At 44.4% G+C, this 25,535-nt stretch overlaps 1 long non-coding RNA gene across 1 annotated transcript in view; it reads right to left on the bottom strand.

The window, feature by feature from the left end:
* Nucleotides 1–24,574, bottom strand: part of LOC130358068 (uncharacterized) — a 65,622-nt gene extending 41,048 nt beyond the window's left edge. Inside the window, exon 1 of the long non-coding RNA XR_008889398.1 lies at nt 24,544–24,574. This is a non-coding gene — a long non-coding RNA (uncharacterized LOC130358068). The remainder of the gene's footprint in view (nt 1–24,543) is intronic.
* Nucleotides 24,575–25,535: the final 961 nt, after the last annotated feature.

The following is a 25,535-nucleotide window of genomic DNA, read 5'->3' as shown; positions in this document are numbered from 1 at the left end:
TTTATTTTATTTACTTTACAGGTTTAGAAGTGAAAGATGTCTTATAGACAGAATCCAATACTAAGCCAGGGCTTAGCGTTAGCACCAAAAACAGCTAGCGCTAACTCCCAATTATGACGCCAGTACCCACTGCCACAGGGGTGCCGGGAAGAGCCGCTACCAACAGGCCCGGAGCATTAAATATGGCACTCCTGGGCCTAGATGGTAAAAGGCTGGTGTTATTTAGGCTGGGGAGGTCCAGTAACAAGGTCCTCGCCAGCCCTGGTAACGTCAGGCTGTTGCTGCTTGGTTGGTATCTGGCTGATACTGAAAATAGGGGGAATCACACACATGGTCAGTATCAGACAGATAACAACCAAGCAGCAACAGCCTGACGTTACCAGGGTGGGCGAGGACCATTGTTACTGGACCTCCCCATCCTAAATAACACCAGCCTTTTATCGTCTAGGCCCAGGAGCTTCATTTTTGATGCTCCAGGCCTGTTGGTACCAGCCCTTCCCGACATCCCGGTGGCGGTGGGTACCGGGGTAATAATCGGGGGTTAGCGCTAGCTGTTTTTGGGGCTAACGCTAAGCCCCGGCTTATTAATGGGCTCCGTCTATAAGACGGCTTCCACTACTAAGCCTGTAAAATAAATCAAAAAAAATAAAAAAACATTTAAAAAATTTGTATTCCAAAAACCACTCCCACACAAGCCCTAGTTACAAAATGTTGTTAATATTAAACAAAAAAACACTGGCCATCGTAGTCCACCAAATGTGAAGTAACCCACAGGATAGACGGATCTGAAATGAAAAGGTAAAAAACAATGGGTTAGTAGATTTAGGGAGGAAAAAAGTGGTAAAAAATGTAATAAATACACATACATTTTTTTTTTGCTTATGTGTGCTAAGAAAATGGTATTTCAAAGTGATTTTATTGGTTTTTGCTTATGTGAGCCAAATGTATCAACTCCCTGAGATAGTATGATAAATATGTCACACATAAGCAAACCCAAAGCAAAAAAAAAAAATGTCCCCCAAAGATGGTACTTCTGCTACAGAATGTAGAAATGGTTCTACCCTTGAAAAAAGTTGGTACTTCCCCTGAAATAAATAAAAATGTTACTTGATTTGAAGGCAAAAAAAAAAACCATGGTACTTTTCTTAAAAGATATAAAGATGGTTATTCACTTGAATAAAGGTTATAACCCCTTAAAGGGGTACTCCACCCCTAGATATCTTATCCCCTATCCAAAGGATAGGGGATAAGATGTCTGATCGTGGGGGGTCCCGCCGCTGGGGACCCCCGCAATATAGCATGCAGCACCCACCTGTTACTGCTCCGGAAGCGCTGGCGGGTCTGGCTCCCGACCACGGGGACAGAAGATCGTGACGTCACGACTCCGACCTCGTGTGATGTCACGCCCCGCCCCTCAATGCAAGATCAACGGAAGACCGTGACATCATGACTCCGCCCCGTGTGAGGTCACGTCCCGCCCCCTCAATACAAGTCTATGCGAGGGGGCGTGACAGCCGTCACGCCCCCTCCCATAGACTTGCATTGAGGGGGCGGGGAGTGGCATCACACGGGGCAGAGTTGTAACGTCACGATCTTCCGTCTCCGTGGTCGGGAGCCAGACCCTCCAGTGCTTCCGGAGCAGTAACAGGTGGGTGCTGCGTGCTATATTGCGGGGGACCCCAGCGGCGGGACCCCCGCAATCAGACATCTTATCCCCTATCCTTTGGATAGGGGATAAGATGTCTAGGGGTGGAGTACCCCTTTAAGAATATAAACATATTTCCTTTTTTTCCCCTTTGAGCAGTTGCTTCTAAATATAAGGCTAGTATATAGTGTAGAACTTTTTGGGTTCTCCCGAACTACAGAATGTAATTTCAGACTTTCCAGCATTGCTTCTCCGTGAGTTAAAAGTTAATCCCTTCTGACATGTAGATGAATATTTTCAATGTATTTGGCAGTTCATCCTTCCCTAAGATTACTACTCAGGTGTGAAAATCTTGTTTCTGCCTACACATTACCGAGACATGTAATACCACGATTATATTCGACCCTTAAGACTAATGTTGCCAAATGCAGCTATTTAATGTGATAATACTGGCTTGTTTCTGCTAAAGTTAGCATGGCCTATATCTGTTTTTGATGAGCTTGATTTTTTACTTAACAAATGAAGCAGTCTCGGAAATTATCAGATGAAGCATACAATTCTGAATGTCACCCACAGATGAGTGCTTAGATTCAGGCTATCACGGACTAGTCCTCAGCAGGAATGACATTTGTTCTGACATTTCCAAAACAAAAAAAAAAAATATATATTCCACCCTGACTGAGAAGAAAATTTGCATCTTATTCTTGCTTAAATAGGAAACATCATCTATTCAGATGGCATTTACCTTTTTTCAGATAGTTCATCTCAAAGACTGCAAAAGTAAAAAAAAATAAAAATAAAGGTATTTTACCTCGAAAGGTTAATATTTATGAAAAATAATAGAGAAAAAAAAGTGAGAAAAATAAAGATACTCTGACTAATTTTTCATTTAAGCCAAAGGTTGAAGTACAGTTTTATGTCTTAATAATTATCCCCGCATTCATTTATAAATAATATATTCCAAGCAAATGAATAAAATATAATGCTGGAAAAATTCCACCGATGACCAGAAGCTTTTTCAAACATTGGATTATAGAGATGAAGTGCTTAATGGCAGGGGTCTATGTAATGTGCGACATTGCCGGTTAGTCTTTCTATGCTGATTGAATTTGGAAGATGTCATCGACTTTAAATTCCAGGAAAGCCAATTCATGAGGCTACAAATATACCACGGCTAGACAACATAGTGGTACACAAACATACCTGCATAACAAGACTGCTCTGAGCCATGGATTCATTAAAGGGGTATTCCAGGATTTTATTATTATTTTTATTTGACTATGCTACAGGGGCTGTAAAGTTAATTTTTAACAGCGTACAAAATGAGTGTTGTCAAGTTGCAGTGCAGCCCGAGACATTACATCACTAGTCAGGTGTTGAAAGGGAGCATGGCAGTGCATTAATAGATAGAGTGACTGTTGGGTGGGAATGAGATCATTCTTCCCAGGGCTGCAGGGAATTGTAGCTCAGCTGTGCTGCAAAGGGTGGGGTGACTGATGTGTGGGAGGGAGAAAAGTGAACTCACACTTACAAACAAGGGATCCTGATACTTGTAATTGGAGGGAGGGAACTCAAACAGGAAATAGCCATTTCACAAAAAGAAAGCAGCAGTGTTATAGTGGACTCACAAAACAGCCATTTAGCCCCAAGACCAGCGCAGATCCTTCCTAAGCATGTCCATTACTGTCTGGCAGGTAAGTACTAAAATCACCTCATGGTGGATAACCCCTTTAATCCTATTTTAGCTCCTTCCTGAGATACCCTGCAGAAATGGAACCAAAAAGTAATTTATTGATGAATTCAAACACAGGATTAGGCAAAAGGGGGCTTAATGAGTGTAGTTTTCTATATTCTGCTGATTCACATGTATCACATTGTGGTGGACCACCGGGTGAATGGCGGGACCACGAGTGTTGCGGTGTTAGTGGTGTGATCTGATGTTATTAACCCCAGGGGTCGGATGGTATTAACCCCTATGTGTTTGTGACGCAAGTGTGGTTTTCGGGTTCCGGAACACCACACGCCCTGAATCTCCACTATCCCACAGGTTAGTAGTAAATAAAGAGTCCACAACCAGTTATGGTCAAACAGAGGCTTTACTGAGTAGAAGACAGGTGTAATTATTTTCACAGCTAAGGCCAGATTTCCCAGACAGGTGGCCAGGACCCAGAGGACCACGCAGCTTGCTGGACCAACACTTGTAATTAACTTGACTTTGACTTGTAATTAGACTTGACTTGACTATGTGCAGGACTTGACAAGTTGTAGTGAAAGCAGACATAGACTTGTAGACTTATTGGAGAGACTGAAGCTTTTGTGGCCTCCAGATGCTGATTACTTGCTCTGAGTTCTCTGGTGGTTGCTGCCTCAGCAAAGACTTATATATTACTCTCAGAAGAGTCTGAGGAAGGAGACCTAATTGCAATGGCTGCCCTTTTATATGGTGGGGGGCTGGACTAAAGCCCATTGGTCAAGCTGTGGGTCAAAGGTTAAGCTGGTGCTCTCTAGGAGAACATGTGACAACAAACCATGTGACCACATAACATAACATGTGACAGGCTTACTCACAGGTCCTAGAGACCTCCCACAGGTCCTGTAGACTATCTATACATAGGGATCCTGTATATGCATTAAAGTGACATACACACCACATAAAACAACAGGGAGAACACAAAGGGAGACCCTGCAGGGGAGCCCCCAGGTAACTGAGGGACTCAACCTGACAGGGCCTACAGGAAGTATAGGACCATGATAAACACAGCCAGTGCATTTGTTTTTGACTAAGCAATATCACTATACAATGTATATCAATTATTCTGACAGGTGGTTTGGGTAGCCTTGTAGCGATGGGGTACTAGGTTCAAATCCAACCAAGGACAACTTCTGCAAGGAGTTTGTATGTTCTCCCAATGTTTCCGTGTATTTCCTCCAACACTTCAAAACATACTGATAGGTGAATTCAGATTGTGAACCCACAAGGAGACAGAGACCAAGCTTTGTATAGTGCAAGCTTAGTAGCAAACATTTTAATAGTGCTGCAAAATATGTTGGTGCTATATAAACAAAGATATTGATTACCTGTGCACATGACTATTACCACCAACTAGTACACATATATGAAGTTGCCATATTGTACAAATAAATGATACCGTTATATGGCACACAAATAGCACAGCCATATAGTAGCATCTATAGAGTCCTGGATTAAAAAACAGAGCTAATTTCTTCCACAAACAGCACCACACCTGCACTCAGGTTGTGGGTGATATTACAGCTCAGTTCCTTTTAAATGAATGGAGCCAAGTTGTAATACCACACATAGCCTGAGGACAGGTATGACATTGTCTTTGGAAGAATCAGCTCTATTTTTATATTTCTGTATAATCCCTTTAACCCCTTCATGACCCAGCCCATTTTCACCTTCATGACCTGGGCATTTTTTGAAAATCTGACCACTGTCACTTTAAACATTAATAACTCTGGGATGCTTTTACTTATCATTCTGATTCCGAGTTTTTTTTTTCGTGACATATTCTACTTTATGTTATTGGTAAAATTTCACTGATATTTGTATCCTTTCTTGGTAAAAAATCTAAAAATTTCATGAAAATTTTGAAAATTTAGCATTTTTCTAACTTTGAAAGTCTCTGCTTGAAAGGAAAATGGATACTCCAAATAAATTACATATTGATTCACATATACAATATGTCTACTTTGTGTTTGCATAAAAAATTGACAAGTTTTTACTTTTGGAAGACACCAGAGAGCTTCAAAGTTCCGCAGCAATTTTCCAATTTTTCTCAAGATTTTCAAAATCGTAATTTTTCAGGGCCCAGTTCAGATTGGAAGTGGATTTTAAGGGTCTTCATATTAGAAATACCCCATAAATGACCCCATTATAAAAACTGCACCCCCCAAAGTATTCAAAATGACATTCAGTAAGTGTTTTAACCCTTTAGGTGTTTCACAGGAATAGCAGCAAAGTGAAGGAGAAAATTCTAAATCTTAATTTTTTACACTCGCATTTTCTTGTAGACCCAATTTTTGAATTTTTACAAGGGGTAAAAGGAGAGAAATCACCCTAAAATTTGTAACCCAATTTCTCTTGAGTAAGGAAATACCTCATATGCGTATGTAAAGTGTTCGGCGGGCGCAATAGAGGGCTCAGAAGGGAAGGAGCGACAATGGGATTTTGGAGAGTGAGTTTTTCTGAAAGGGTTTTTGGGGGGCATGTCCCATTTAGGAAGCCCCTATGGTGCCAGAACAGTGGACCCCCCCCCCCCCCACATGTGACCCCATTTTGGAAACTATACCGATCATGGAATTTAATAAGGTGTGCAGTGAGCATTTACACCCCACTGGCGTTTGACAGATATTTGAAACAGTGGACTGTGCAAATCAAAAATTTTATTTTTCATTTTCACAGACCACTGTTCCAAAAATCTGTCATACACCAGTGGGGTGTAAATGCTCACTGCACCCCTTATTACATTCCGTGAGGGGTGTAGTTTCCAAAATGGGGTCACATATGGATATTTATTGTTTTGCGTTTGTCAGAACTGCTGTAACAATCAGCCACCCCTGTGCAAATCGCCTCAAATGTACATGGCACACTCTCCCTTCTGGGCCTTGTTGTGCGCCCCCAGAGCACTTTGCGCCCACATATGGGGTATCTCCGTAGTCGGGAGAAATTGCGTTACAAATTTTGGGGGTCTTTTTTCCCTTTTACCTCTTGTGAAAATGAAAAGTATAGGGCAACACCAGCATGTCAGTGTAAAAAATTTATTTTTTTACACTAACATGCTGGTATAGACCCCAACTTCACCTTTTCATAAGGGGTTAAAGAAGAAAAAGCCCCGCAAAATTTGTAAGGCAATTACTCCCGATTACGGCGATACCCCATATGTGTCCCAAAACTGTTGCCCTGAAATACGACAGGGCTCCAAAGTGAGAGAGCGCCATGCGCATTTGAGGCCTGAATTAGGGATTTGCATAGGGGTGGACATAGGGGTATTCTATGCCAATGATTCCCAAACAGGGTGCCTCCAGCTGTTGCAAAACTCCCAGCATGCCTGGACAGTCAATGGCTGTCCGGCAATACTGGGAGTTATTATTTTGCAACAGCTGGAGGCTCCGTTTTGGAAACAGTAGCGTACCAGACGTTTTTCATTTTTTGGGGGAAGGGGGGCTGTGTAGGGGTATGTGTATATGTAGTGTTTTTTACTTTTATTTTAGGTTAGTGTTAGTGTAGTGTAGTGTTTTTAGGGTACAGTCACATGGGCAGAGGTTCACAGCAAGTTTGCCGCTGGAAGTTTGAGCTGCAGCGCAAAATTTGCGCCATCTCAAACTTGCAGCACTCACTGTAAACCTCCGCCCATGTGAGTGTACCCTGTACATTCACATTGGGGGGAGGGGGCAAACATCCAGCTGTTGCAAACTCCGAGCATGCCCTTTGGCCGTCCGTGCATGCTGGGAGTTGTAGTTTTGCAACAGCTGGAGGAACGCTGGTTTGGAAACACTAAGTTAAGTAATAAACTTTCAAGTGTTTTGCAACCAAACTTAGTGTTTCCAAACCAGTGTGCCTCCAGCTGTTGCAAAACTACAACTCCCAGCATGCATGGTCTGTCAGTGCATGCTGGGAGTTATAGTTTTGCAACAATTGCAACAGCTGGAGGCACTGAGGTAGGAAACGGACAATGTTTCCCAACTAGTGTGCCTCCAGTTGTTGCAAAACTACAACTCCCAGCATGCCCAGACTGCCCAGGCATGCTGGAAGTTGTAGTTCAGCAATATCTGAAGGATCAGATGTTGCCGAACTACAACTTCCAGCATGCTTGGGCAGTCTGGGCATGCTGGGAGTTGTAGTTTTGCAACATCTGGAGGTCCACAGTTTGGAGACCACTGTATAATGGTCTCCAATCTGTGCTCTTCCAGATGTTAGAGAACTACAACTCCCAGCATGCCTGGACAGACTGAGCATGCTGAGATTTGTAGTTTTGCAACATCTGGAAGAGCACAGATTGGAGACCATTATACAGTGGTCTCCAAACTGTGGGCCTCCAGATGTTGCAAAACTACAACTCCCAGCATGCCCAGAAAGCCAAAGGCTGTCTGGGCATGCTGGGAGTTGCAGTTTTGAAACTCTCAGAGGCAGCAGTGAGATCGCTTTACGGCGATCTCACTGCTGCCAATGAAGATGCTGCACTGCTGCTGCAAACTCACCTCCGGGACGCAGCGCAGCCAGGACCGCATGGAGGACGCCGGGACCGCTCGGGACACCGCTCGGACAGGTAAGTGACACCGGGGGACGGGTCAGGGACACTTAGCAGAGCGGTGTGTGTCCCGATCCCCGTGATCGGAACTCACACACCGCGCTGCTAAGTATTTTCATAGCGAAACGCTGCGATCAGCTAGTCAGATTTGACCAGCTGATAGCAGCGATCGCTGGGGGGGGGGGTGGGGGATGAAACCCCCCGTGGTCGCATGGTAAGATGGCTGGCTATCAGTGATAGCCACCATCTTTCCGGGCGCTGCGGGATGCCGCGAGTAGCGGCAGTAATGTTCATGACGTACCTGTATGTCATGGGTCGGGAACACCTTGCCACCCATGACGTACAGGTATGTCATAGGTCGGGAAGGGGTTAAGGCCTTGTTCACACAATGGGGAACCTGCATAGGATATCCATGAGGAATTCTAAACGAATTCCGCTTTGCAGCAACTTCCCATTGAATTCAATGGGATTTCCGCTGCTCAGTCACACGTCGGAAGTTCGGCTGCAAAACTTCTAACAAGAAATTGGATTTAGGAAGAAGATCAAACATGTTCAATCCACTAGAGAAGTCCCATCTGTTAATTATTTTGAACAGCGCAAATCTACTGATGAATTCAAGAAAGGGAAATGTTCTCGCTGAATTTCCTCAGTGTGAACATACCCTAAGAGTATAGTAACAGATAAACAATAGTGCCAGCTCAGTGTGTTACCCCCATAACAAACAATGCCAACAGAAATAAGTGGTATAATCTGAGGAGGTCTTAGTAAACAAGTTAAAGGGGTACTCCAGTGCTCCAGCATTCTGAACATTTTGTATAGAACACTAGGAGCTGGAGGCCGTGATTGTGACATCACGGCCACAGCCCCTCCATTCATGTATATGGGAGGGGGCGTGTCGGCAGACACGCCCCCTACCCTAGACATGAATGGCAGGGGGGTGGCCTTGACGTAATGAGGGGGCATGACTGTGAACTATTGATTGTGATGTCACGGCCACATATTCATGTCTATGGAAGGGGGCGTGTCTGTGACATCACAACAACTGCTGCAGGAACTCCGGATGCTGCAGGAGATTGCAGGGTGCCCCAGCAGCGGGACCACCATGATCAGACATCTTGTCCCCTAGCCTTTCGATAGGGGATAAGATGTCTGGCAACAAAGTGTCCCTTTAAAGGGTACATCCCTGGTGGTCTTGGGTACAGAAGTGTTGCTTTGTTTTTAAAAAATATTCCAAATTGTTTGTTGTTTAATTTTTATGTTAATATGAATCAGCATTTGAAATGAAAAGAATATCCACATCTAATAATGTTATTCCCTAAGAATGGGGAATAATGAACTGATCTATGGGGTACAACTTCTGGGACACCCACCAAGAATTGGAATAACATTGTCCTGGGAATAATTGATATGCACATTGCATCACTCTCAAACACTAAAAAATACCTGCATTATATTACAAATGATAACATTATTCCTGTTCTAATTAATCTCACCACATCCTGCCCACTACCATTATTACTACCTTATGACTTATAATAATTTATATATATATATATATATATATATATATATATATATATATAATAACTTACAGTGATCCCTCAACTTACAATGGCCTCAACATACAATAGTTTCAACATACAAGGGTCTTTTCTGGATCATTGTAACTTGAAACCAGACTCAACATACAATGTACAGACAGTCCAGATCTGTGAAACGTGTCAATGCCTGGAAGAACCGACCAATCAGAATGGGCATTTTACTGGTATAACCCCTGTTTTGCTGAAGTGCATGCACAGACTTGCTGTCTGGTAGCGCCCCCTACAGTACAGGGAGGTATTACATGTTCTGTAGTCCTCTTTACCTGTGCCAGGGTTAGCTGCTCCTTTGGACACCAAGTAAGGGTGGCTCCATGTTACTTTTTAGGACACTGTGTGTACTGTACAGGACCCTGAAGAAGCTCTTATCCTCTACATAGACAGTGATTTACAGCTCCCAGCAGATCTTTCTTACTTTTATATGTAAGGATTTGCTTTATCTGTATTAGTTATATACTTATTTTTCTTTAATCCTCACTTTTTCCAATTTTTGGACAAAATTTTGGTGGCTTCATAACCAATTACCAGGTTTCCATAGAGTAATGGTCTCAACATACAATGGTCTTAACATACAATTATCGTCCTGGAACCAATTAATATTGTAACTTGAGGGACCACTGTACTATCATATCACCAAAAGAAAACTATTATACACCATAGACCAATATTAGTAGCATACAGTGACCTGGAATTAGTACAGTCTGTAAAAGGGGACACAGGAAAGACAAATCCCATGAATCACAATTTTATATTGAAAGATTTATGGTACAAGCAAAATATGTGCAGGCTTAGTGATCGATAAGTAAGAATAAACAAGGAAAGGAAATGGGGAAAAATAAGCAGGGTGGGGGAGCAGGAGAAATGTACGTCAAAGAATCTGTGAGAAAATGACAAGACGCCGACAGTGACTGTGGAGAGGCCCATCATCCCTGACACATGGAAGGTCACATAAACTAAGTGGTGCGGCTCCTCACATCCGTGACCTTACATAATAGGATTATAGTAGCTATAAAAATCAGTTGAGGAAGGAAAAAGATCATGAAGAAAAAAATGGCTAAATATAAAGTCCACGGTAGCCAGGAAAACAAGTTCATTTTAAAAGCAGTAGATCTAGCAGAGGATAGCCGCGGAAGATAATTCGGAGGGGGAGCTGAATGTCAAACTCCAGATATGGAAGGAGGTTCGGAGGAATTCTATTTTTCCTATTATTAGCGTTACAGCTAGAATAAAATTGCTTATATCCATTAAAGCTTTGAAGGGAAGATTTTTAGCTGCTATAAAGCAGAGCACCAGAGGGGTTGGCTTTATATTGAGATTCCAATGGGTGCCTAGAAGAAGTAAAGCAAGTTAACTTCTGTTATTTTTTTAATTTTGGACACATGCACAACATTTCCGGTGTAAACCATTTATTGATGCTTCATGCACAGACTGGAGTTGGCTTTCTAATTAATGTTTGAAAAATTGTTTGAATTCCAGATGGAAGGGTATATAGTCATTGAATCTCATAAGAGAAGGAGAGGAATGAGTTAAAGCTTAATGAAGCCCCAAATCTCAGTGCTGTTAGTGTTTAGTGGACTGTGGAAACATTTAAGAACAAACCATGATGACAAAATAACACTGTGGGGAGTTATGTAGCATTGTAGTTAGGGATGAGCGAATTGAATCTGATAAATCCGAATTCGTTAAGAATTTCAGGAAAAATTTGCTTTGCAACAAATGCGAATATTGTCGCAATTCTATTACACAAATCATTTCATTAAACTCCATTTAGTGCCGTCCAGGCTCCAGGGCATCTAAGATGTTGGCTCCACATGTCAGGACATGGGGCAAGGAATGCTAGGAAGGCGGGAACAAGGGTAGGCGGGATGAGCCTGAATCACACGCAGCATGCAGCCTATCAGCAGCCAGCCATCCCCGTATATAATCGTCATCCATCTTGCGGCCACTCACATTAGTGTTCTATTGCAGAGAGAGAGAGACAGAGAGCAGTGTGTGTTGCACAGAAAAGCATTTTTATAGCAGCAATTCACCTCAAGCCCAAATCCAGCCTAGAAGTGCTGGTAGGGAAGGGAGAGATATTGAGAGAGAAAGTACAATTCTGGGTGTTTTACAGCAGCAATTTACCTCAAGCCCAAATCCTGCCTAGAAGCACTGAAAGGGAAGGGAGAGAGATTGAGAGAGAAAGTGCAATTTTGGGTGTAGTACACAGCGACTGTGTAATGCAGCACTGGTGTGTACAACAACTAAAAATCTAATAGTAGCCAGCCAGCACAAAAAGCCATAATCACCTGCTATTAGTGCCTAATACTGATTGAGTAGCGGAGCTTATTGTCCTCTATTAAGTGTAACCTCTGCTTACATAGGTGGTGTACCATGTTGTTCCTGTTAAAGTCCTAAGGGCCTAGTTACTGTGAAAGGCCAGCCAAAAGTACACACCTGCTGCTGTTCTAGACAAATTATGTTTTAAGCGTAGTGGAGCGCATTGTGCTCCCCTCATAAGTGCATACAACGTACGTACATCTAAGTGGTGTACCATTTTGTTCCTGTTAAAGTCCATACGGAGATGAGCAGCTGAGAATAGAATTGTCCCGGCGGTGCGCTGTTTGTTCTAGGAGCAAGGCAGCAGGGGGGACATGTCGGGCGGCGGCGGTGAATGAATGAAGCCTACATGCTGGATGTGTCGGCTTCATTCATTCACCGCCACCGGTTCCTGACATGTTCCGCTGCTGCCCTGCTCCAAGAAGATGAGAAGTAGGCAGCGGGAGGGGAACTAAGGACACTGGGGGGGGGGGGGGGGGGGTTATAAGGATAAACAAACTGGGGCCAGTTAATTATTATAAGCACACTAAGGCCGATGATTATTATAAATATGCATGGGGGGCATACATTTGGGGGTCAAATTAGTAGTTTAAAAACCCAGCCGGGAGCCCTGAATGGCTCCTTGGTGGCAGACATTCAGGGCTCCCGGCGGGGAATTTAAAAGTGAAAGTAAATATACACCATACATCGCAGGGGAGCGGAGCATGCCACCCGCTCCCCTGTTTAATAACTTCTGATCGCATCAGAGTCTGGTCCATGATGGGTGTAGTAGTACAAACACTAATGTAGCCTCCCCAGCCACCGGCAGACTCCTGCAGCCAGGAAACTACTAATCCCATCATGGAAACAAATCTGTTCCATACTGGGAGTAGTAGTAGTCCCAGCTGTGGGAGTCTGTAGGCAAAGGTGTTAAAATGGCATAAAATACAGGTACATGACGGATGTTATAACAATACAAAGCAACTATATCTATATATCCATATAACTATACAAAAAGAAGGTTGCAGCAGCAATCTTGGTAAAAAAAATTGAGGCTCTTAGTGTACTTTTTGATCAAAACGTGTCCCTCATCCAGCATGCGGAGGAGGCCTTATTTCGGATGGAACCCTAACACTCATTTCACGCACCTCTGCTGGGCATATAGCCTCTGACTGGGTGACATGCTGGATCCACTATCAATTTAAAAAACCTCCTGTGAAACAGGGAGGGGTGCACGGCTACAGAGGGTGCCACTCCCCCTAAACTGCACAGCAATAACAAAAAGAAAAATAGCCAGCACAACTACCTAATGCACGGGTGAACACTGCTGTGGCAAATACATAGTAAACAAAAAAGAAGGTTGCAGCAGCACTTTTGGTAAAAAAATGGAGGCTCTTAGCGCACTTTTTGATCAAAATGTGTCCCCATCCACCACGTGGAGGCAGCCTCATTTCGGATGGGACACTAACACTCATTTCACTCACCTCTGCTGGTATGTTATAACAGGTCTTAATGGATGAATATGCTTTTTATTTTGACAGACATTATTTTCCCGTTAGCACCTGTTATTTCATCCGTAATTATACATCCGTTTTTTAAGTATACAATACAGAAAACTGTTGTTTAATAACGGAATACTCATAGCGTGAAAGTAGCCTAAAATGTAGACTCCAATCTTGGGTGAATAAAAAATTATAAAGCCACCAAAAAAAAAAATATGTTAATGTTCATTCTTAAATGGGGATCAATTTATGTGGGCGGGCAGGGACCTAAAAATTTAGCCGACAATAATAAAAATGTAGAAAGGGGCCATTTAAATGTAAAAATAATATATTTTTTACAATTAATTTTTACATTTTTTTGTTCAATTTTTTCTAAATTTTTGAAATTTTTTAGGTAGTACTACTACTCCCAGCATGGAACAGTCTGTTCCATGATGGGAGCTGTAGTATGTTAACTAATAGACAGATCACAGCAGGTGTCACTCCTGACACCTGATGCGATTGTCCTTTATATTGCAGAGATGGAGCGGCTTTCTCCTGCGCTCGCATCTCTGCACTATACTCCGGCTGGCCAGTGATGGGAATAGAATTCACATTACTTATTCATATTTCCCACAGAGAGCTGTGATTGGCCAGATGGTTCCAGCCACTCACAGCTCTCTACGGGAAATACGAATAATAGGTATATATATGGCATATACTCATACTACAGTGGGACCAGAGAAGAGCGGCCGGCCACCCGCATCTATACATTATACAGAACGATCACATCAGGTGTCAGTTCGCATTGGGTGTCAGATCGCATTGGGTGTCTATTAAAGCAGGTACCACAGCTCCCAGCATGGAGCAGAGTGTCCTATCTAGATGCGATCATCCTATCTAGATGCAAGAAAGCCGCCTGCATCTATACATTATACAGGACGATCGGTACGGGTGTCAGGAATGGTGCCTGGGGCGATCTGTCTATTAGCACAGGTACTACTACTCCCATCATGGAATGTTCCATGCTGGGAGTAATAGTACTACCTAAAAAAATTTGAAAATAGAAATAGAGAAAAAAAAGTTAAACACACACACTTTATTAATCACATCATTAAAATACATTAGGAATCAAAATTTGCAGATAATTATTTCGTATTGAATCAATTTTTTTATTTGACGAATCGGATGATTCAAATATTTAAAAAATTCATTAATCTCTAGTAATAATAGGCATAACCTCTGTTATTACATTCGGGTCCACTGCAACATGCGCCTATAGATCTGTGATTGCCCATGGGATACAATACTGGGACCTGTAGTGCTCCTAAGATGTCAATGGTCCTGCAGTGTGTAGCAGTCCCTCCGAGGGCAAACAGCTTTTGTCAATAGAGGGCTGCACATGTTGAAACAGTAGCGGAAACCCTCAGGCCACATCCCAGTGTACATGTGTGTCGGGATGCACTTGGTTTTGTTTGTTAGTGCAGATAACCGGCCACAGGGAAACAAGAAGAAGGTGCAAGGCAATTTAGCTTAAAAAATTCCAAGTAGTAAACAGCAGTGACAGTTCATTTCACAACACCCAGACTGAAAATACTGCAGAGAAAAGGTGCCCATTACATGACTTGGCCTCTATATAGAATGCAGTTCGATTTGTTCCTTGACTCTGAGAATATGAAAATGACATGTGGGGTCTCTTTACTACAATCCAATATTGTACTCAATGAAGCAGGCAGGGTATTGAAGACTGTAGTTGAGATAACTGTACCACAGGATCCCATACTAACAAAGTTGATCCTGTTGAGACACATTCCAGCTGGCGTATCCAGGTGGATATCTCCTTATGAACGACCGATCTGCTTAACCAGGTCTAGGACCTAGAGGCAAGAGATGCCCGGTTTTGTTTATGTGCAATCCGGCCTTTAAACAAATTCTCCTGAAAACTCCCTTTTGACTGTAGTCGACAGTGTGGAATAGACTAGGTGACAGACAATCTCGGTCTCTCTCTCTGGTATTCACCCCCCTTTCAAAGTGTACTAAACTCGTTCTCAACTCAGGATAGGATAGCAGGATTTTTTGTAGACTCTAACTCAACTTCACGTGACAAAGCTCTTAAAGGGGACCAAATCCTTTGTGTAACTGCTGGAAACGTGTGTGTGGTGCATTATCCCTTGTGTTACCATGCAGTGACAGCTGAACCAAGTGTAATAGAGAGAATCACACATATGGAATAAATACACCTTTATTTTAGATATTAAGGGCAAAAGCTTTTACCTGCCACCCAAAGCTTTTCACTGTTATGGGACACCAAAAGGATACATGACTCCCATGGTCTTTAACATAAGTTACCGCTCCTATCAGCAATTCATACGAGGTAAATACTAAAAAAAAATTGGATTTGAACAGATCCCAATTCTTTAAAATTTAAACTAATTCACTCTTCTCTAATATTTACCTGATACCACAATGAGCAAAGGCGCTGAAGTCAGTGGTCCAGTGCTGGCAATGCAATACAGTGGCATCATTGCTCCAGAAAACTGAAATCCTATGCATGTTACCCAGAATCTTGTCACAGTGGCATTTGGCAGTCGAGAGAGAAAATGCCAGGGAAGGAAGCTGGTTGCTCCAGGAACTCAGAGAGCAAACCCAATAGTTTGGTTCTAATAATGACATTAAATTCAAAAATCCAAAAAATTCCCTTTGGAAATGGCCATGAAAAATTCCCCACAACCCCTTGATCCCCATATCAGCCTTACACCTAGGCATGGCAAATTTGCTACTGCTGGCCAGTGAATTCTTCGATAATCACTATGGAATAGCCCAAGAATATTAACCCATTCCCCATTATACTGTATTACTCAAAAACCTACAAGAAACACCAGAATTTTCCTGGGCCATATAATGTTCCTGGGATGTAAAAACTGGAGATATTCAAGAGGAGAAATATGCAGCAAAATATACAACCAAAGTTCTGGAGGGTAGTCCTGGACTCTTGCTATTTATTTTCACTCTTTTGCTGGAGTATTTTGCCATGGTTATATATGTGGATTGCCCAAATGAGGTTAATCTGTGCGAATTACAAACATAATAATTGACATGTGACCTATTTACTCCATTATACTACATATCTATTGTAAAATAAATTGCAAACTGTTGCCTGTACAGTATTTTTCTAATAATAGAATAGGTTTTAAGAGTTTGGGTAGACATGAACATATACTTGCAGCTATGATTTAGGCAGGTTTTTCATTTGCACTGATATGAATAAAACATATTAAGAAATAAAACATATGTTTCATTAAAAATCTTGACATGTATTTTAGGGTTTCATCACAGGACTGTCATGTTTTTCACAAGCTAACATCTTTTACCATTCAGCAAAGAACATGAATACAATGACATGGATTCTTATTAAAGCCGAAAAAATCCAGGTGCTGGTGTGATGATGTGAAGTGAAGCCTATCAAGTAGAGATGAGCAAACTTCTAGTAATTCGATTTGTCACGAACTTCTCGGCTCGGCAGTTGCTGACTTTAGCCTCCATAAATTAGTTCAGCTTTCAGGTGCTCTGGTGGGTTGGAGACTCTCCTAGGACTGTATCCACCTTTTCCAGCCCACTGGAGCACCTAAAAGCTGAACTAATTTATGCATGCTAAAGTCAGCAACTGCCGAGTCGAGAAGTTTGTGACAAATCGAATTACTGGAAGTTCGCTCATCTCTACTATCAAGTCTACACACCACTACTCGTCTGCCTCAAATGAAGTGTTTTATTTAACCCCTTCCCGCTATTGGACGTATGCATACGTCCAAGCGATCTCCTGCTTTGCCGCGGGCAGCGCAGGAGATCGCGGGTGGGACTCAGCTGTCAATCACAGCCGGAGTCCCACCGCAGCTGCCGGGGCCGCGATCGCGCCGGTCCCGGCAGCATTAACCCCATAGATGCCGTGATCAGTTCTGATCACGGCATCTATGGTGTTTGCAGGGGGAGCGCTCTCCCCCTGCCCATCAACGGCGGCGCCGCGATAAAATAAGGGGGATCGGGGGTGTCCAAGACACCCTCGATCCCCCTTGAAGAGATAGGAGTGAGGTGGCAGGGTTGCCACCCCTCCTATCCCTGCTATTAATCGGCGGAGCGGCCGACCAATAGCAGACTGGGGGCGGGGGGGTTAAAGTTCGGTTCCCCGCGCTATACCCGCCCATCGGTGTCCGGGCACAGCAGGGGGAACCGTGTAGCAGTGGCGGCGGCGGCAGCGGCGGTCACTTACCCGGCGGAGGCTGTGATCACGGCGGCGGTGGAGGTGAGTATGACGCCGCGTGTCCGGGAGTCTGTTGCCTAGCAACATCTGCAGGGCGACAGTTTAGAGAGTGGTCTCTAAACTGTGGCCCTCCAGATGTTGCAAAACTACAACTCCCACCATGCCTTGACAGCTGGTTGCTGTGTTGGCATGCTGGGAGTTGTAGTTTTGCAAGATTTAGAGGGGTTCAGGCTGGAGATCACTGACAGTGGTCTCTAAACTGTAGCCCTCCAGATATTACAAAACTACAACTCCCAGCATGCCCAGACAGCAGTTTGCTGTCTTAGCATGCTGAGATTTGTAGTTTTGCAACATCTGGAGGGCCACAGTTTAGAGACCACTGTCAGTGATCTCCAGCCTGAACCCCTCTAAATCTTGCAAAACTACAACTCCAAGCATTCAGGAACAGCAAATGGCTGTCTCGGCATGCTGGGAGTTGTACTTGCGTGCCTCCAGCTGTTGCATAACTACATCTCCCAGCATTCCCTTTGGCAATCAGTACATGCTGAGAGTTGTAGTTCTGCAACAGCTGGAGGCACACTGGTTAGGAAATACCGAGTTAGGTAATAGGTTCTATTACCTAACTCAGTATTTTCCAACCAGTGTGCCTCCAGCTGTTGCAAAACTACAACTCCCAGCATGCACGTTCTGTCAGTGCATGCTGGGAGTTGTAGTTTTGTCCCCCCCCCTCCCATGTGAATGTACTGGTTACATTCACACTGGCGGCGGATTACAGTGAATTCCCTGCTTCAAGTTTGAGCTGCAGCAGCCGCAGCTCAAACTCCTAGCGGGAGACTCAGTGTAATCCGCCGTCAGTGTGAATGTAACCTAAAAACACTACACTAACATAAAATAAAGAGTAAAACACTACATATACACACGTACACTGCCCCCCCCCACCACCACCCCTTCCCCCCCAATAAAAATGGAAAACGTATCCTACAGCAGTGTTTCCAAAACGGAGCCTCCAGCTGTTGCAAAACAAAAACTCCCAGCATTTCCGGACAGCCATTGACTGTCCAAGCATGCTGGGAGTTTAGCAACAGCTGGAGGCACCCTGTTTGAGAATCACTGGTGTAGAATACCCCTATGTCCACCCCTATGCAAATCCCTAATTTAGGCCTCAAATGCGCATGGCGCTCTCACTTTGGAGCCCTGTCGTATTTCAAGGCAACAGTTTAGGGCCACATATGGGGTATCGCCGTACTCGGGAGAAATTGCCTAACAAATTTTGGGGGCTTTTTCTCCTTTTACCCCTTATGAAAAGGTAAAGTTGGGGTCTACACCAGCATGTTAGTGTAAAAAAAAAAACATTTTTGTACACTAACATACTGGTGTTGCCCCATACTTTAAAATTTCACAAGCGGTAAAAGAAAAAAAGCCTCCAAAATTTGTAACACAATTTCTCCTGAGGACGGAGATACCCCATATGTGGGCGCAAAGTGTTCTGGGGACGCACAACATGGCTCAGTAGGGAGAGTGCACCATGTAAATTTGAGGTCTAAATTGGTGATTTGCACAGGGGTGGCTGATTTTACAGCGGTTCTGACATAAGTGCAAAACAATAAATACCCACATGTGACCCCATTTTGGAAACTACACCCCTCACGGAATGTAACAAGGGGTACAGTGAGCATTTACACCTCACAGGTGTCTGACAGATCTTTGAAACAGGGGTCTGTGAAAATGAAAAATAAAATTTTTAATTTGCACAGCCCACTGTTCCAAAGATCCGTCAAATGCCAGTGGGGTGTAAATTCTCCCTGCACCCCTTATTACCTTCCGTGAGGGGTGTAGTTTTAAAAATGGGGTCACATGTGGGGGGGTCCACTGTTCTGGCACCACGGGGGGGGCTTTGGAAATGCACATGGCCAAATTCTCTCTCCAAAAGCTCAATGATGCTCCTTCTCTTCTGAGCATTGTAGTTCACCCACAGTGCACTTCACGTCCACTTATTGGGTATTTCCATACTCAGAAGAGATGGGGTTTCAAATTTTGGGGGGTATTTTCTGCTATTATCCCTTGTAAAAATGTAAAATTTGGGGAAAATAAGCATTTTAGTGTAAAAAAAATATTTTTTTTTTTACATATGCAAAAGTCGTGAAACACCTGTGGGGTATTAAGGTTCACTTTACCCCTTGTTACGTTCCCCAAGGGGTCTAGTTTCCAAAATGGTATGCCATGTGTTATTTTTTTTTCTGTCCTGGCACCATAGGTGCTTCCTAAATGCGGCATGCCCCCAGAGCAAAATTTGCTTCCAAAAAGCCAAATGTGACTCTTTCTCTTCTGAGACCTGTAGTGCGCCAGCAGAGCACTTTTCATCCCCATTTTGGGTGTCTTCTGAATCGGGAGAAATTGGGCTTCAAATGTTGGGGGGTATTTTCTGCTATTACCTTTTTTTAAAATGTAAAATTTTTGCTAAACCAAGCATTTTTGGTAAAAAAAAAAATTATTTTTTACATATGAAAAAGTCGTGAAACACCTGTGGGGTATTAAGGTTCACTTTATCCCTTGTTACGTTCCTCAAGGAGTCTAGTTTCCAAAATCGTATGCCATGTCGTTTTTTTTGCTGTCCTGGCACCATAGGGGCTTCCTAAATGCGACATGCCCCCCGAGCAAAACTTGCTCTCAAAAAGCCAAATATGACTCCTTCTCTTCTGAGCATTGTAGTTCGCCCGTAATGCACTTCAGGTCAACTTATTGTCACGATTCGGCAGGCTGGAGGTGGATCCTCTGTGTCAGAGAGGGTTTGGCGTGGACCGTGTCGGTGGACCGGTTCTAAGTAGCTACTGGTTTTCACCAGAGCCCGCCGCAAAGCGGGATGGTCTTGCAGCGGCGGTAGCAACCAGGTCGTATCCACCGGCAACGGCTCAACCTCTCTGACTGCTGAGATAGGCATGGTACAAGGGATAAAGCAAGAGCAAGGTCGGACGTAGCAGAAGGTCAGGGCAGGCAGCAAGGATCGTAGTCAGGGGCAACGGCAGGAGGTCTGGAACACAGGCTAGGAACACACAAGGAAAGGCTTTCTCTGGCACAAGGGCAACAAGATCCGGCAAGGGAGTGCAGGGGAAGTGAGGTATAAGTAGGGAGTGCACAGGTGGAAACTAATCAGGCTAATTGGGCCAGGCACCAATCATTGGTGCACTGACCCTTTAAGACTCAGAGAGCTGGCGCGCGCGCGCCCTAGAGAGCGGAGCCGCGCGCGCCAGCACATGACAGCAGGGGACCGGGACGGGTAAGTGACTTGGGATGCGATTCGCGAGCGGGCGCGTCCCGCTGTGCGAATCGCATCCCCGATGGCCATGTCAGTGCAGCGCTCCCGGTCAGCGGGACTGACCGGGGCGCTGCAGGGAGAGAGACGCCGTGAGCGCTCCGGGGAGGAGCGGGGACCCGGAGCGCTCGGCGTAACAGTACCCCCCCCTTGGGTCTCCCCCTCTTCTTGGAGACTGAGAACCTGAGGATAAGACTTTTGTCCAGGATGTTGTCCTCAGGTTCCCAAGATCTCTCCTCTGAGCACTCAACTACAAAGGGTCCAAGATAACGTGGTCCCAGATTAAAACTGGGGACACGGAAGCGGATATACTTGGTGGAGAGCCACACAAAAACAGGAGGAGTTCTTCTTTTTTCTTCGGCAAGCTTCTTCACCCGGGATGAGGCTAGTATGAGGGATTTTAGAGTCTTTTTCCAGATGGTGGCGAAGCCCATGGAAACCTCATCAACAGCGGGCACACAAGAAGGCGTGGGGGTGGGGAGGGAGGGAAGAGGGTCAAGCTTGGCACGGGGCAGAGTGTTAACAGGACGGGGGCTGTGAGGAGGAGACACAGCATAGTCCAGATAGGCCTTGGGGAGACCAGGTAAAGGGTGAGACACAGAGGTTTGACTGACGGGACTGGGAGCAGACGTGAGGCATTTTCTGTGGCAAGAAGCACCCCAGCTCATGATCTCCCCGGTGGTCCAGACAAGGGTAGAGGAGTGGCGTTGGAGCCATGGCAGACCGAGGAGGACTTCAGAGGAGCATTTGGGCAAAACAAAAAGTTCCATGCTCAAGAGCAGGGGTTCTGTGCGGTAACGCACAGTGCAGTATAGAAGTAAATCTTCTTTCTTTCTGCGGCGAGTCCTCTCTTCAGGGGTCAGGCGAGACCGATCCACTTGCATAGCCTCCTCGGCGGGAGGCACAGGGGTGGATTGCAAAGGATACTGTGAGAGAGGTGCTCCGAGCGGTGTGGCACATGGCAGGGCCTTCCCAGGCAGGAGACCACGGCAGAGTCTAGAGTCCCCATCAAATTTGTCCGGCAGGGACAAGCAGGGGTTAGGAGCGGCCGGTCGCTGCGGAGGAGTTGCAGGAGCCGGCGGAGGAGATGGTTGTTGCTGTTGCAGCTGCTGTGTCTGTGACTGAAGTTGCTGTATCTGCGGCAGCAGCTGCTGTATCTGTGATTGAAGTTGCTGTGTCACGGTGGTCAAGTATGCCAGCTGGTGATTTCGTTGGGTGATCATTAGGGATTGCTGGGCAATCACCGTGGAAATGTCGGCAAGACTTTACAGCGGCACCTCAGCGGAATCCATGGCCGGATCTACTGTCACGATTCGGCAGGCTGGAGGTGGATCCTCTGTGTCAGAGAGGGTTTGGCGTGGACCGTGTCGGTGGACCGGTTCTAAGTAGCTACTGGTTTTCACCAGAGCCCGCCGCAAAGCGGGATGGTCTTGCAGCGGCGGTAGCAACCAGGTCGTATCCACCGGCAACGGCTCAACCTCTCTGACTGCTGAGATAGGCATGGTACAAGGGATAAGGCAAGAGCAAGGTCGGACGTAGCAGAAGGTCAGGGCAGGCAGCAAGGATCGTAGTCAGGGGCAACGGCAGGAGGTCTGGAACACAGGCTAGGAACACACAAGGAATGGCTTTCTCTGGCACAAGGGCAACAAGATCCGGCAAGGGAGTGCAGGGGAAGTGAGGTATAAGTAGGGAGTGCACAGGTGGAAACTAATCAGGCTAATTGGGCCAGGCACCAATCATTGGTGCACTGGTCCTTTAAGTCTCAGAGAGCTGGCGCGCGCGCGCCCTAGAGAGCGGAGCCGCGCGCGCCAGCACATGACAGCAGGGGACCGGGACGGGTAAGTGACTTGGGATGCGATTCGCGAGCGGGCGCGTCCCGCTGTGCGAATCGCATCCCCGATGGCCATGTCAGTGCAGCGCTCCCAGTCAGCGGGACTGACCGGGGCGCTGCAGGGAGAGAGACGCCGTGAGCGCTCCGGGGAGGAGCGGGGACCCGGAGCGCTCGGCGTAACACTTATGGGGTACCACCATACTCAGAAGAGATGGGGTTACAAATTTTGGGGGGTATTTTCTGCTATTAACCCTTGCAAAAATGTGAAATTTGGGGGGAAACACACATTTTAGTGAAAAATGTTTTTTTTTTTTTTTTTTTTACATATGCAAAAGTCATGAAACACCTGTGGGGTATTAAGGCTCACTCAATTCCTTGTTACGTTCCTCAAGGGGTCTAGTTTCCAAAATGGTATGCCATGTTTTTTTTATTTGCTGTTTTGGCACCATAGGGGCTTCCTAAATGCAACATGCCCCCAAAAAAACATTTCAGAAAAACGTACTCTCCAAAATCCCCTTGTCGCTCCTTCGCTTCTGAGCCCTCTTCTGCGCCCACCGAACAATTTACATAGACATATGAGGCATGTGCTTACTCGAGAGAAATTGGGCTACAAATTCAAGTATAAATTTTATCCTTTTACCCCTTGTAAAAATTAAAAAATTGGGTCTACAAGAACATGCAAGTGTAAAAAATGAAGATTTTGAATTTTCTCCTTCACTTTGCTGCTTTTCCTGTGAAACACCTAAAGGGTTAAAACACTTACTGAATGTCATTTTAAATACTTTGGGTGGTGCAGTTTTTGTAATGGGGTCATTTATGGGGTATTTCTAATATGAAGACCCTTCAAATCCACTTCAAACCTGAACTGGTCCATGAAAAATAGCGAGTTTGAAAATTTTGTGAAAAATTGTAAAATTGCTGCTGAACTTTGAAGCCCTCTGGTGTCTTCCAAAAGTAAAAACTCATAAATTTTATGATGAAAATATAAAGTAGACATATTGTATATGTGAATCCAAAAAAAAAATAATATTTGGAATATCCATTTTCCTTACAAACAGAGAGCTTCAAAGTTAGAAAAATGCAAAATTTTCAATTTTTTCATCAAATTTGGGGATTTTTCACCAAAAAAGGATGCAAGTTACCACAAAAATTTACCACTATGTTAAGGTAGAATATGTCACGAAAAAACAATCTCGGAATCAGATTGATAAGTAAAAGCATTCCAGAGTTATTAATGTTTAAAGTGACAGTGGTCAGATGTGCAAAAAAGGGCTGCGTCCTAGAGGTGAAAATGGGCTGTGTCCTTAAGGGGTTAAGAGGACCTGTAGCCTTTCCTGGCTTTCTTTGTTTTGTTTTGTTATTAATATGTATGTGCTGTGCCATTCCTCTTTTTTTCTTACTAGGCATTTATGGCTAAATAGCCAACAGTGTGTTACTAGCTGGGGAAGTGTCCCTACACTGTCTTACACTGTCTGCTATGATTGGATAATGTCAAGCAGTACATGAATAGTGTTGGGCGTGAATATTCACAATGCAAATATTTATCACGAATATTGCATATTCGCAAATTCGCAAATTTTGCGAATATAGCGCTAAATATTCACAATTACGAATATTCACATTTCTTTTTTCACAGTACACATCACAGTGATCATCCCTCCATGCTTCCAGCTTGTGGTATAAACAAGGCTCAAATACTAGTTACTGGGTCAGACAGGTGGATGCCCGAAAATTTGCACATATTAATCCCTAGAGACACCCACCCCCCTACACCCTTTCTTATGAATAATGCCCCCACTGTGCCCCACATGTAGTCATATTACCCCAACTGCCCTCCCACATAGTTATAATACCTGCCACTGGGCTCCATATGTAGACATAGTATCCCCACTATGCCCTAAATGTATACACAACCCCCACTGTGCCCTCAATTAGTTATAATTCCCCCACTTTGTTCAATGCCGCACATTTAGTTATAATACCCCCACTGCCTCCCATGTAGGCATAATGGGGGAGATTTATCAAAACCTGCGCAGAGGAAAACTTGTAAAGTTGCCCATAGCAACCAATCAGATTGCTTCTTTCCTTTTTCACAGGCCTTCTTAAAAATGAAAGAAGAGATCTGATTGGTTGCTAGGGGCAACTGGGCAAGTTTTCCTCTGTACAGGATTTGAAAAATCTCCCCCAATGTCTACACTTGGCTAGGTAGATTAAAAAAACAAAAAAACTATATCCTTTAATCTTGATGCCACAATGAATGGCCTGCAGCCTGAGAGATGCCTTAATGGCTCATGACGTCATATTCTAGCGCTGGCTCTGTACATGAATGGCGAAATAGCAAGTTGATAGCTCTCTGCTTCATCATTCCATTCAACTACATCTGTGTCCAGTGGATGTATATGGGCTTTGCTAAAGGAAAGTTCCCAGGTCACAGTCCCTGGAATAGTCTCAGATAGCAAATAGGGTACAGAAAAAAGACACATAGTCATATGTAGCTGAGGTCATAACAAATGGTCAATGTGACGAGGGAGCAACATTATCTGCAACAAACTAGGGTTAGTAATCTGGTGCAGAGGACAAAAAGCAAATGTGCAACAAATCCGGGGATGACATGAAGGATGAGGTCAGGTTAAAACAATGTCAAGATGACATCCAAAGAATGTGATACAAATTCACTAACCAATCCAGGAAAGGTATATCCCTCCATCACCAGGCAGTGGGTGAGAGATCTGCCAGAGTTTAAATAACAACTTGACAAGATCATTCAGAATCGCTGAGCAGCAACAGAGCTCAGAACCAGAATAAATAACATTGCTTTACGACAGCGGAGAATGAACAATGAAAG

The sequence above is a fragment of the Hyla sarda genome, chromosome 2 (assembly GCF_029499605.1).
Source record: "Hyla sarda isolate aHylSar1 chromosome 2, aHylSar1.hap1, whole genome shotgun sequence".
In the NCBI taxonomy this organism is placed as follows: domain Eukaryota; kingdom Metazoa; phylum Chordata; class Amphibia; order Anura; family Hylidae; genus Hyla; species Hyla sarda.
The sequence above is the reverse complement of the archived record's forward strand: the minus strand, read 5'-3'. Positions and strand labels throughout refer to the sequence as shown.